A 13,699-nucleotide genomic window follows, 5' to 3' on the forward strand; every position below is an offset into this window, starting at 1 on the left:
TGGACCACGATATTTTTACACAATAATATTTGGATCGTATAAGTCATTCTGTAAAAATTTGGGAATTTTCGGAATAAGATAACTATTTTAATAAAATAACCGAAAACAGCCAGTTTTGTGTTTGAAAACTGAATCGGTACAAGTAGTATTTTGCATGCCTAAATGTCGGGACGATTATTTGAGAACGAGCTAACATGATTTTACAAAAGAAAATGATACGCTTGTAGCGTGGACACATCCAGTTACAGAGGAAACTCTGGCGAAATTTTTCTAGAAATATAACGCTTAGAAATATTTTCGGTGACAAGTGTTATAAATATATTTTTAACTTGTTAATTTCACCATGATTTTATTACAAAATAACCAAGTGTCGGAGGTGGATTTTTTTTAAATGAAACCTGTTAAATATATATATTGGGCATATGTATTTCATAATAAAACGCTTGTGTGCTTACGTGATTATTTTGTGAACTAGAGATATATTATTTTTAGGGTAAAAATAATATTACTTGGAATGTCATGAATATACGACTCCAAAATAATACCAACGCCCTCACAAATAAATATTTAAGTTACATTGGTATTGTTTTTACAACGCGAACTCTAAAATGTAACGCGTGTGTTTTCGGAAAATACTCTTAATGGTGTATTTTGACAAAGTATTATTTTGGGGAAATTGTGTGAAGTAAAATATAATATTTTTGGGAAAAATATATATATTTTGGAATTTGTATAATATTTTTGGGAAAAATATATATATTTTGGAATTTGTATAATATTTGGGAAAAATATGTATATTTTGGAGATGGAATATTCTAGATAAACGAATTAAAATGTATTTTCAAGTGAGACTTAAAATATATTTTCGGAATTATAAGGCATACATGTATTAAAAACCCCCATCCTTGGGAAGGAGATACGCATATACAATACTTGAGAAGTATAACTATAAAATAGTTGTCTAACTATTATTCCAGAACTAAATACTATTATTATAACTTGGAATAATACCAGAATCGTAACTCAAAATCATACATACTAAGACAAGGCACTACCCGTTTGTCTAATAGGCATTACACCATTGTAGGTAGCCGTGTTTGCCGTGGAGATTTGGGTTACGAGTACGAAGACGCAATACTGTGAGTTCATGTCCCCCTTTTCCTTTAACTGTTTTCAGTTTTACAACTTCGGGGGTGAAATACATGTTACATACTGTTTACAAACGCTTTTATACATGGTATGATTAGCTAAGGAATCTACTGCTAGATCACGTGAATGGATAGGCTATTATCGTAAGACCATTAATCCTTGTATAAGGACCGAGAGGCATGAGTGATAGATCTATCGGGTGTTGCGAGCCCCACACATGGGCCAGCGTGCGGCTGCATGTGGTGACTATGTCGTTCCACCGGAAGGACCGGTACGAAATACGCGTTACTGGTTTGAGTGCTTCCTAGGCCATGTCACTTATTAATGTATTAGCTACACATTAATCGATCTCTTTTTCCTTATTGCTACATACCGAGAACATACATCTATACAGACACGTTCTAACGATTTATGCATACTCACTTACACATGAACTCGCTCAACTTTATGTTGACTTTTCAAACTACATGTATTTCAGGAAACTAACGGATCTGGCACGGTATGCATATATATTTCAAGCTGCGTTTGAATAAAGAAGTCATCCCGGGTTTAGAAGGTGTAACCTCTTCCTGGACGGGTTACATATCTCTAAATCTAGTATTGTTTAAAGTCTTTTGCTGAGTTTTATGAACTCATTTAAAACAAGTCAAGGGTTGTAACTTATTTTGTGGTTGTGGTTTTAAGACAAGTATAAAATGGGATTTCTCTAAACTTTATTAATGGATGAATATCTCATGTTTTTATCATATAGTATTGTTATGATTGTTGCAATGGTATTAAGAAGTCACACCAAATAACCCACGCTTCCGCAAAGCCAGGGTGTGACACTGGCCAGGACCGTATGACATGAGTTCGAGTATGATGTCTAATTTCTTGAATTTTGTTGTTCATCTTATTGATAATTAATGTTCTATATACTGAATTATCATTATGTTTAATATTCTATCATGTTAAACATGTAACTCATGAACATAAGATGGTGGCTGCAAAATTTTTTGATTGAGATGTAGTGTGAACTAATTGTCGCTAGAATTCCCGTTGTTGAATCTCAAAGGTAAGCTAGCCCATATCGCAACGGTTCGTATACATGCAACTGAAATAGGATGAATTCCCTTTAGCCTGCCCGATTGTTAGTTTGCATCCATGGTGGATGTTTTTTGGTAATTGCATTCATGGTGGATTTGTCCTCTTCGTATGATGAGTTGTCCCTATGGTGCAACGTTCTCACATATGATAGTATATTGAGTATTGGTGGTTTTTTAGACTATTCATTTTATTAGAATTTTTTTTACCTGTTAATGGTTACTAGGTTTTGCCAAAATTAGGTCCAACTGTAAGATTTTCATTTTCTTTTATGTTACACCCCGAGAAGTTTAAACCATTAAGACGCAGCGGAATTTCGAACCATAAAAATCCTTTCTTCACAAATGAATTAAACAATCGTAACCATAAAAACCACTTCTTTAAAAGAATTTACATCAATCATAGGTAATTATCATAATGATTAAATCATTCAAATATGTATAGGTGACAACCTTTTTCCATACAGTCCAAGCTCTTTAGCTCGATCTCCACCCGTTTATCCTTAGATAATAACAATGGTTCGAGTGACCTGTTGTCACCATAAACAATTCACACATTAGTATATAGTGACATCTTACATATACTATAAAACACGAAACTAAAGTGTTTAGACGACAATAGATGTTTCATTCAATTATCCTTCCTCATTCATCAATTACATCTGGGTATCAATGCTCATTCTCTATGTTAGCGTACCTGCACATTACATTTCTTTCTCAAGATAACACAGATAGCATCTTGTCTACAATTTCCTATTAACACAACCCATCAATATACATTCAAATAATTACATCTTGGATTTACATTTATATTTGTATACATATTAAAATTTAACATCTTCATAAAAATATTGCCATTGATATGCAACTATTGGACTACAACGCGAGTATATCCTTTTATATATTCATGGTTATACCTACAAGTTCATACTACATGTCAAAAGGCAAAATCTGTTGTAAGTTACGGCTGGGTTGTCATAGCTTACGGCCAGGCCTGCTAAACCAACGCTGAATTTCTTGTTTTGTTCCTTCTACACACTCACCGAGAATTCTAGGGGTTCCTAAACGTGAAATAGTCATCATTCAAGTTCCCAAATTCATCCTATACTTTTCCTCAACCCTTTTTCCCATATCCTTCTAACGCTTAACATTAAAATCAAACCAACAACTAAATCTCACCATGCCAATTTTCATGTTTTGACCCATTTAGTCTCACCAAGCATTTTCCGTTACTTTTAAACTATAAACAACCTACTACAACATTCTTTACCCCATTTATTTTCATTTCACAACTATTCCTACATGACCCCTAACATTCATACAACAATTTCATCATGTATACTAAGAAGTGAGTTTCGGAATCCACTTACCTTTAGCGTCCATGTTCATGCTCGTCTTCTTACCCCCATTTGACTCGTTAGCCTTCCGTGCTTGAGTCCTTACTAATGAAATTCCTATTCTTTCATGCCATCATTTTCATAACTTGTTAGTATGCATGTTCATCCATATTGATAATCATTTCAAATTCTTAGTTGCATTACTTTCATTAGTCAATCATTCACTAACATGCGTATGACACGAAACGATAATCACATGGTTCCACGTTCATGAAATTTAATCTCCTAGTAATACATAACACATCATTTGCCCAACACATATCACACGATTATTTCTAATCTTACATTTATGGAAAAAAGTCTAACCATGTCGTTTATGCGTAGAAAGTCAACTGCTTATCATATGAACTTTCAACTTAATCTTTTACAGTCATCTTATTATAGTGGGTTAAACTATGAATATTATATTCATTTCATACTCATGTAACGATGCACATACGAACACATGATCACCTAGTTACACAAACACTCATTTCATTCAAGTTGGCATTTTTTTTAACTTCCTAACTAGTACCCTATCATATACTTAGCTAATCCGATATCATTCTAACATTACCCCTTTCTAGGATCTCATAAGTTTCACCCTTACTTATCAATCACCAATAGACAATCAAACAATCCACAAGATGTGCGTTACATCAACCAAGCATATAGCACAACTCTTAAAACATACTTCTACTCAATCACAATTTAACTACATTCGGAGATGGATTTCATCAAGAACATAATTCTCATGATAATTTACTATTAAGTATATCATGTCTATATTCAATACATATTTATTCATTGTTTACATCCAATCTCATCCAAATATCTCACCTATGCATTTCATCAAACACTTGGTGTGCGTACTACTATCTAAGCATGATGTACTAGTATCATATGCTCATTCTTCTACTAATGGCTTTCATTCATCAAATATAACCAAATTTCATACATACTTTATAATATACAAAATCCATCTAACAAGAATTTATCTAAAACTTTACACTACATCATGATTTGAACAAGACTTGGACATAGGTGAAACACCCATGTCACCTTCATCACCCAACTAGTGGGTTTTCATCTCAAACATCAATTTACTTGAAATTACATACAAAATTATTTCTATTTGAGGCTTCTAATACATAATCATGCTTAGTTTCATACCAATCCATGGATTTGATCATAACTCATTTCTAAAAAGATCACCAAATAAGAATCTATAACTTACCAAGTGATTTATAGGGCTAGATGATCAAGAATTCAAGCACAAGCATGAATTTTAGCATGAATCCATCTTCAATTTAGACAAAAAGGGGCTGAATTGAAGGTATCTCCATCTCCTTTGATCGGAGTGTCGCGCTCCGGTCAAAGATAATATTTATATGCCCTAATTGCCCTTAACAAATAGCTAGTGGTAGCAAGGGGTCGAACCATGAAGAGTATGTGGTTTGTGTATGGATTTGACTGAATTATAAAGAATTGTCACAGTTATGAAGCTTGCCAGATATTTTTGTATTTTTTTTGTTTAGTGGAAATATGTGAATTTGGACTACTGAAATTGAATTACTTAATTAACAACTACTACTTAACGATTGCAAGAAAATTTGGATACGAGAACAATAATAATAAAAAGGAATCACACCCGGTTTCGGTAATTGCTAACCTAGGATCTCTACAAGTTTTAGTTTTAACTCAAATGCATTTGATTAACGGATTTAGTGTACCGTGACTTAGGTGCTACTAACTATCAACGCCCCGAAGAACGGACAAAAAGACACTTTGTAATCAACACAAGTAAATCCTAACAATGATAATGCACAATTACATATCACTTTTCATGAAGTCATAACTTTTAACATCGCTCGACAATTCACGAATTCGCAACAAATGTAACACTATTATCAAGAGTTTCAAAAATCAAATACAAATTGTCACTAAGTTAAAACAAGAACAATTCGAAACCCTAAAATTAACAACTACCTACACCAGGGTGAAACCGAGATGATTAGCCGCTCATGGTTGATGCAACTTGATCACCGGATGTTTGGGATGCGGATGGAGTCATCTTGAAGCTTGATTGGATGATTGGTGAATGATGAAGGTTGGTGATGGATGGTGATGGTGGAAGGATTAGGGTTTGTGGAATGCTTGATTGTGTAGATGGTGATGATGATTCTTGATTCGGATGGGGATTGTAGTGATAGATGGAATTGGAGATGTAATGGTAGGTGAATTCGGCTCCAAGATGAAGTTTCAAACTCCAAAAAGTGTGTAACTCCCGTAATGAATGGCCAACCACCAATAATAGTCGATCCTTACACAAGAAAAATCAAAATTCACGTTGCTGTTTTCTGCTGCCCGTCGCCGACGGGCATGACCCCGTCGCCGACGGGTTCCCAATTCCTCAAATGGTGCCGACGGGTTGTTAGTCTGGATACGGGTGTTTCTGGCCTACGGGCATTTTAAGGGGGCGTCGCCGACGGCTTGGGACCCGTCGGCGACAGGTTCTCAAAACTTCATTTTCAGATTTCGCTTGTTTCGCTCCCGTTTGATCCGTAATGCGTTCCGGTGCTCCGGTTTTCGATCCGGTGATCCGTAAAGCTCCCGAAAAGCTCCTTAAACTTCATTAAACATGCAAAACACAAATCTAATTAAAAGTAGGCTATTCAAGATTAAAAGTCAAGTAAAAACATCAACTTAAGCATTAACGAACGCCGGTTTTCAACCACGCATCACATCCCCACACTTGTCTTTTGCTTGTCCTCAAGCAAATCAGTTTTTCACTTTCACGTGGGTCGAACAACAAATGCACATCCCATTCCCGAGACAGAGGTTAAGGTCTATTGTCATACAAAAGTTCAAACTCTTTACAAATTTCACATATTTACCGGTTAAGTGAATAATCACATATACTAATGGTTATCCAAGACTAACCCGCCTGTAAAACTAACAACGCATGCATATCCCTCACAATGTGCTCTCCACTCGGCTTAAAATTTGCTAACGTGTATAATGTATTAGCATTTCAACAATTAATCGCTCAAAACCGATTAGAACACGTACCCGCATAGGCTTGCAACTCAATCATTCTCCACCACCGAACACAAATACTAAGCACAAGTCAAAAGGTCTTTGAAGGGTTGTAACGGGGCTAGGCTAAGGGTAGGGAATAGGACATTTTAAAGTGGCTATGGCGATGAAAATTCGATTTTTATTACAAACCACTAAATTAAACAAAACTAAATATAAACATCAACTATGGGCAATAATCTTTCACCCTTTTATTCGACAACTACTAACACTTCTTTTTGTGTTTTTCTTCAACAATTTTCAATTCTTTTTCATAATATTTTCTGTTTTTTTTTTCCAACAATGCAAACAATCAAGAATAACTATACAAATGCGACTCCTATAATCGAATTTTCATCACACGGGTTTAAAAAGAAAAGGTTTAAGGTTTATGGGCTATAGGGTGGTCAAACGAAAGGTTTAGGCTCAAAATGGGCGACTAAGGAATTTGTTCGGGTAAGGATAGAAAAATGGTTTTAAGAGAAAAAGGTTTACCTAATGCCTTAATCATTCTCGTGCTTGTATTTGGTCTATAGTCTCAAACGTATCAAAAGTTGCAAGTTCTACAATACGCGACTAATGGTCCACTCAAACAAAGAAACATGTAAATGTAAATCTATGATATATAAGTGGCTCAAACCTCACGTATAAGGGTATGATATGTGATATGCATAAATTGCTAGTTCCTTAGGCGAATTATTCCCAAATAACCACCCGATAAATACCCGCTATGCTTATTAATTTGAACTTGACCATGACAAAAGACCAAATGGGTTGTGACATCCCTCGTTGACTTGGTTACTTGTGCTTTTAAGATCGCTTTGAAAACAAGACATTTTTGAAAAATTTTTGAAATTTTCCCCCATCCCCACACTTGAGGTAAACATTGTCCTCAATGTGTAGTGTTTAAATGCATGGGTAAAATCGAAAACTTTTACTACTCCCCCATCCCCACACTTGAAGTACATATTGTCCTCAATGTGTAAGAACTATAGTTTTTTAAAATGCACAAGGGATGCGACACGACTAACCTTCCCAACTTTTCACCCCGGAAATTAAAATACACATTACAATCCACTTATTCTAAACTAACAATCAAAGTAAAAAGAAACACATGCACCTGATTTTTATCGCTTGATACTCATATCCTTCGTCTCTTCATAAAAATGGTTGTCCCGCGAACATGTTGTACCTACAAATTCTAATCCTTGTGTAGAAGCATGCTTCTCACAACCATCAAAATTTGTTAGTTACTTAGTTCTACCTTTTTTTATGAACACGTTACCAAGCCATTCGTTAGTTTACTTTGATTTATGTGGAAAATATTTTACAACAACAACAAGCCTAACTCACTTTCGTAGGAATCACGGTTACATTTAGCGTATGCAACAAGCCCTTTTAAACCCCCCAATAGCTTGGGAGGACGAGTAGGTCTCGTGAGGGTTATATAGTGAACACACCCACAACGTTCATTTAACTAGGCAAAAATTAAATAAAAACGACAAGAAATAAGGGAACACAATATACAACAACAACAACATAAAATATACCATACCTCTACCGCTGATATCGCTCGTTTGGATCCATTGGCGGGTTGGGTTGGTAAGGATAACCAGTGAGGGCCTCAAACATATCCCTATAGTTATCGAGGGGGCTTTGTTCTCCTTGAGGTGGCGGTTGGTACGGGATCGGGACGAAGCTAGACCCTACCGCTTCGGGCCAATGTGGAGTCGGGTCGGATGGGCCTTGCGGGTGAGGAAGTTCGGAGTAATTTGTCCACCCCGAATGCTCAGCATAGGGGAGGCCAGCTTGGTAGTCTCTTTGGTGTCGCTCCTGATCATGGAGCACCTTGGTGTTATTAATCGCCATTTGTTGAGAGATGTACAAAGCACTCCAACGGCGTCGGTTCAATTCTGTTTCTTCTTGTTGATGTGCTGCCGCTGCTTCTTCCCATGCCCGTCTTCGGGCAGCCTCATCCTCCTGCATTTTTGCCAACTATTCCATGTGTGATCTTTGCATTGCTTGAAACAGTTCTTGTTCTTCCATGAACTTGTTCATTCTTTCCCTATGGGCTTCTTGAGCTGCCCAATATTCTTGCATTGAGGATCCATGGGACCCCTCCCAAGTTTCCCTTCTTCGATTGTACTCCCTTCCTTCACCTATACAAGTGGAGACATTGTCATATAGCTCCTGTTGCCCCCGATCAAAATTCTTGTAGGAAGGCACCCGTCTCATGGTCACAAAACCCGCCACGTCTGCGTTAATTTCCCTATGTGGCCGCATGTACCGTTGCCTTGGTCTTTGTGTACCGGAGGGTTCAACTTCCTCTTCTTCCTCCCCCATTTCTTCATCTTCTTCCTCTACTGGTGGTGCTCCAGAAGTACGGATCTCAAACTTGTTGCCCAAATCATCGGTCACAACGTACTTATTTCCCGAGAACTTAACTTCTATCTTCCAATTCTTCCTCATGTACGCCAAATTAAACTCCTCCACCGGCTTAGGAACCCATAGTGATTCCAGGGGTAAACCATTTTGTTGCACAATCATGGCGCTAATGAGGCGTGCATATGGAATAAACTGCCTCTGGGACGACTCCCTGGTAGCCCACGTGTTCATCATCACTATATGTCTCCACGACAGTGTTGGGGTCCCATAAAGTAAGGGGTGCACCACCCTACAGTCGCTCACTCTAACACCTCCACGATCACCAAACCTCGCCAAGATGTTCTCAACAGAAATCCCTTGAAGAATCTTTCCCTCAAGCGACATTTGCTTCTTTTTCATTTCTCCCCCTTTGTGGAACGGTAAGATAACATCTAACAGTTGCTCGGCATCGTTGTTGTTCAAATGATTATCCAAAAACTGCTCGATGGGTGGGTAATCATATGCTTGTACTCCCAAGGAGTCGAAGCGAGCAATACGATTCATCGTCTCGAAGGACATTGTCATGTTCCCTCGAGTAGTCTTTCCCACCAACTTCCACTGTGATGGAGATTCATTCTTGTTCATGAGCTTCAAGGTGGATAACCATTCACATACTTCCGCTAAGTATATCCTGGAGGTATTATCTTCACACCAATCAAGGACACTTTCCCATCCTAGACGTTTAAACATCTGTACAATCCCGATCTGACGAAATTCTTCCACGTTCACAACTCGTTCACATATTACCCTTGTTGGAACTGAAGTGTTCACACCGTTCACCATCTTCCATTTCCACAACTTAGCCTCTAACTTCCTGTCTTGATAATGGGACAACGGTTTGTTCTTCTCGTCATCCCAAATTCTAGCACTTTGGCTATCCCTAAACTTCGCCCACTCCCAATCCTGTCTGTATAATCTTGCGTCGTTCTCCTCCACGGAGCTTAATTGCTCCCACTTCTTCGGTATTAAACCGGAAGAAGAACCAACCCCGGATGATGAAGCTTGGCCTGTAGTCTTTTGTCTCTTGCCACCCGCCATAACTACAATCACAAACAAGCAAACATCAATATAAGTTCAACCTTCATTAAACTCTCAAACTTTGAACATGAGGTGCGATGTTGAAATTTTTAATTAACAAGTGAAAGTAAAATCGCATTTTTAAACTTTAAAAGTCGTAATTTTATCATGAACTTATTAATTTCCTTGTTAATCTTACAACTTCTTATAATTTCAACAATGTATTCAACATCACTTTCACGTTCAATCATGTACATAACAAGTGTAATTACTTCACTATAGTTAAAACATGCTCAAATTCCATCAACAACAACTAATCTTACTCAAATTCATGCTAGAACAACATACATTGTCTAAACAACCTACTCTTAAACTAAAAAGTTTAAAACTTCGGAGGAAAAACATTACATGCATGATAATCAAGCATAAGATTAAAGAGAATCCATACCTTGTATTGTTGAAGCAAGAAAAACAGTGAAAAGATGTAAAGCAAGTAAATTGATGAACACCCCGTCAAAAACCCTAAGTAACACGCCCAGAAATCTCACGAAATCGCAAGAGTTGATGAAAACCGTGTTGGGGGTTTTGTTCCTCTTGAAAAATTAGCCAAGATGGACTCAAAAATCAGTTGATTTGGTGAAAAATTGAGAGAGTTATGAGAAGTTGAAGGTTTAGGGTTCTTGAGGTGAATATGAGGAAGATGAAGGGAATAGGTGAGTTTGGAGAGAGAAGTCAGAGATTTTGAAAGTAAAGAATGATGTAAGATGGTTATGGGTCGAATTTGTGGTTAATATTGAGTTTTGATAGTGTTTGGTTAGGTGAAAAAGAGTTTGAAATCGTTTTTAAACCCCTAGACACGACCTGCGTCGGAAAGAATTTGGCAACCCGTCGCCGACGGGTCCCACCCTGTCGCCGACGGGCAAGGGAAAACGGCAGTGGTGGCGACGGGCTAATTACCTGGATACGGGAAACAAGTGCTGACGGGCAAGTTTTTGAAGCCGTCGCCGACGACACCACTCCCGTCGCCGACGGGCTTTATATTTTATTAATTTTTTTTTTTTTGAAAAATATGAGGAAAATTATGAGTTTTTAATAAAGGGACTATGTACACTAAAAATTCCTAAAAATTATTAAAAATCTTTTTGTAATTTTTTTTTAAGTTATAATTTAAAAACGCGATAATCGTCAACGGCCCTACCACCCCCCAAAAAAATCGTGTATTGTCCTCAATGCACATAACAAAGCCTAAACACATACCTTGTGTCTTCATGACCCGTTCGGAATGTCCGGACTTCACACAATCAAGAGATATTAGTATCAGTTGAAAACGATAATCCTCGAAACACACAAACAATTAAACAATTATACATAACTTTACACAAAGTGTTACCGGTCCTTTTCATTCGACCTCATAAACCGGGAAACTTACCACGAAGCTTACCGATTCCTTGTTTGCATCCACTTTCTCGTTACCCTCAAGAAACGGTTTTAGCCGATGACCATTTACCGTTTGCCGTACCCTGTCCTTCGAGTCCTCGATAGTAACATCACCCAATTGTCCGACCTGGGTGACAACATAGGGTCCCATCCATTTGCTTCGGAGCTTTCCGGGAAAGAATTTGAGCTTCGAATTGTAGAGCCACACCTTTTGACCCACTTCAAACTCTTTCTTTCTCAATTTGGCATCATGCACTCTTTTCATCCCATCCTTGTACTTGGACGCACATTCATATGCCATCTCCCGTAGCTCCTCCAATTCACACAACTTGAGCTTCCGTTCCTTACCTGCATCATCATATTGCACATTAACCTCTTTAATAGCCCATAAGGATTTGTGCACAAGTTCAACCGGTAAATGACAATTTTTACCATAAACCAACCGGTAAGGTGTAGTGCCTATGGGTGTCTTATGTGTCGTCCGGTAGGCCCATAAAGCATCGTTCAACTTAATTGACCAATCCTTACGGTCCGCCCGCACGGTCTTTTGCAAAATTTCTTTGATTTGCCTATTTGACACCTCAACTTGCCCGCTTGTTTGCGGGTGATATGGGGTAGCAATCCTATGGTCAACACCAAACCGTTTTAGGAGTTTGCCAAACCGAAAATTTTTAAAATGAGATCCTCCATCACTTATGATGACACGAGGAATCCCAAACCTTGAGAAAATATTGGTTTGGACAAAGTTACATACTACGGAATGGTCGTTTGTCTTGGTGGTTATTGCTTCGACCCATTTTGACACATAGTCAACGGCCACCAAGATATACAAATTGCCATAGGAATTGGGGAATGGGCCCATAAAATCAATACCCCATACATCGAAAACATCGACTACAAGTATTGGTTGCATGGGCATCTCATCCCTTTTTGATATACCCCCTAATTTTTGACACTCTATGCAATTTTTGGCAAACTCGTTTGCATCTTTGAAAATGGTAGGCCAATAAAGGCCACTATTCAACACTTTGTGACCCGTTTTGTGACCACTAAAGTGACCACCACATGCAAACGAGTGTAGATGCTGCAACACGCTCGGAATCTCTTCGTCATCAATGCATCTCCTTATAACTTGATCCGCACACTCCTTCCACAAATGCGGTTCTTCCAACCGATAGTATTTGATTTGGGACATGAAGTGTTGCCTTTTCCGTCTATCCCAATGTGTCGGCATATCACCTGTAACAAGATAATTGACAATGTTAGCATACCATGGCAATTTATCTAATTTCATTATATGCTCATCTGGGAAAGACTCATTGATTTCTAAGGCTTTCGGATCATCTTCTACCATCAACCGGGACAAGTGGTCCGCTACCACATTCTCAATGCCCTTCTTGTCCCGTATCTCCAAATCAAACTCTTGGAGCAACAACACCCATCGGATTAACCTCGGCTTCGCATCTTTCTTCTCCATGAGGTACCTAACTGCAGTGTGATCCGAGTAAATAATCACTTTACTACCCCATATATAAGACCGAAATTTATCCAATGCATATACCACCGCAAGTAGCTCTTTTTCGGTGGTTGTGTAATTCAATTGCGCATCCGAAAGAGTCTTACTTGCGTAGTATATGGCAACGGGTTTCTTTTCAACCCGTTGTCCCAACACGGCCCCTATCGCATAATCACTTGCATCGCACATGATTTCAAAAGGTAAAGACCAATTTGGCGATTGCAAGATTGGGGCCTCCACTAACTTCTCTTTTAAATTGTTAAAAGCATTTTGGCAATTTTCATTGAAATCAAACGGTTAGTCTTTTAGCAACAAATTACATAAAGGCTTTGTTATATCACTAAAACCCTTAATAAACCGCCTATAAAACCCCGCATGACCTAAAAACGACCTAACACCTTTAACGGTCGTGGGATATGGTAAAGTAGATATGACTTGTACCTTAGCACGATCAACCTCTATCCCACGACTTGACACCACGTGTCCCAACACAATTCCCTCTTGAACCATAAAATGGCTCTTTTCCCAACTTAGGACCAAACTAGTTTCAACACATCTTTTTAATACTTTATCTAGTTGGTCCAAACAAGTCTCAAAGGATGATCCAAAAATTGAGAAAT

At 38.0% G+C, this 13,699-nt stretch overlaps 1 long non-coding RNA gene across 2 annotated transcripts; it reads right to left on the reverse strand.

The window, feature by feature from the left end:
- Nucleotides 1-2,570: 2,570 nt before the first annotated feature.
- On the reverse strand, nucleotides 2,571-4,953 carry LOC110934621. Of its 2 annotated transcripts, none has more exons than XR_002588497.1 (3): nucleotides 4,845-4,953; nucleotides 3,602-3,685; nucleotides 2,571-2,761 (listed from the first exon to the last, which is right to left on the reverse strand). It is a non-coding gene; the product is annotated as an uncharacterized LOC110934621 (long non-coding RNA). The 2 variants fall into 2 exon arrangements; XR_002588495.1 differs by having other exon boundaries at nucleotides 3,602-3,690.
- Between the last annotated feature and the right edge of the window lie 8,746 nt (nucleotides 4,954-13,699).

This window comes from Helianthus annuus, chromosome 16, assembly GCF_002127325.2.
Source record: "Helianthus annuus cultivar XRQ/B chromosome 16, HanXRQr2.0-SUNRISE, whole genome shotgun sequence".
Taxonomy (NCBI): Eukaryota; Viridiplantae; Streptophyta; class Magnoliopsida; order Asterales; family Asteraceae; genus Helianthus; species Helianthus annuus.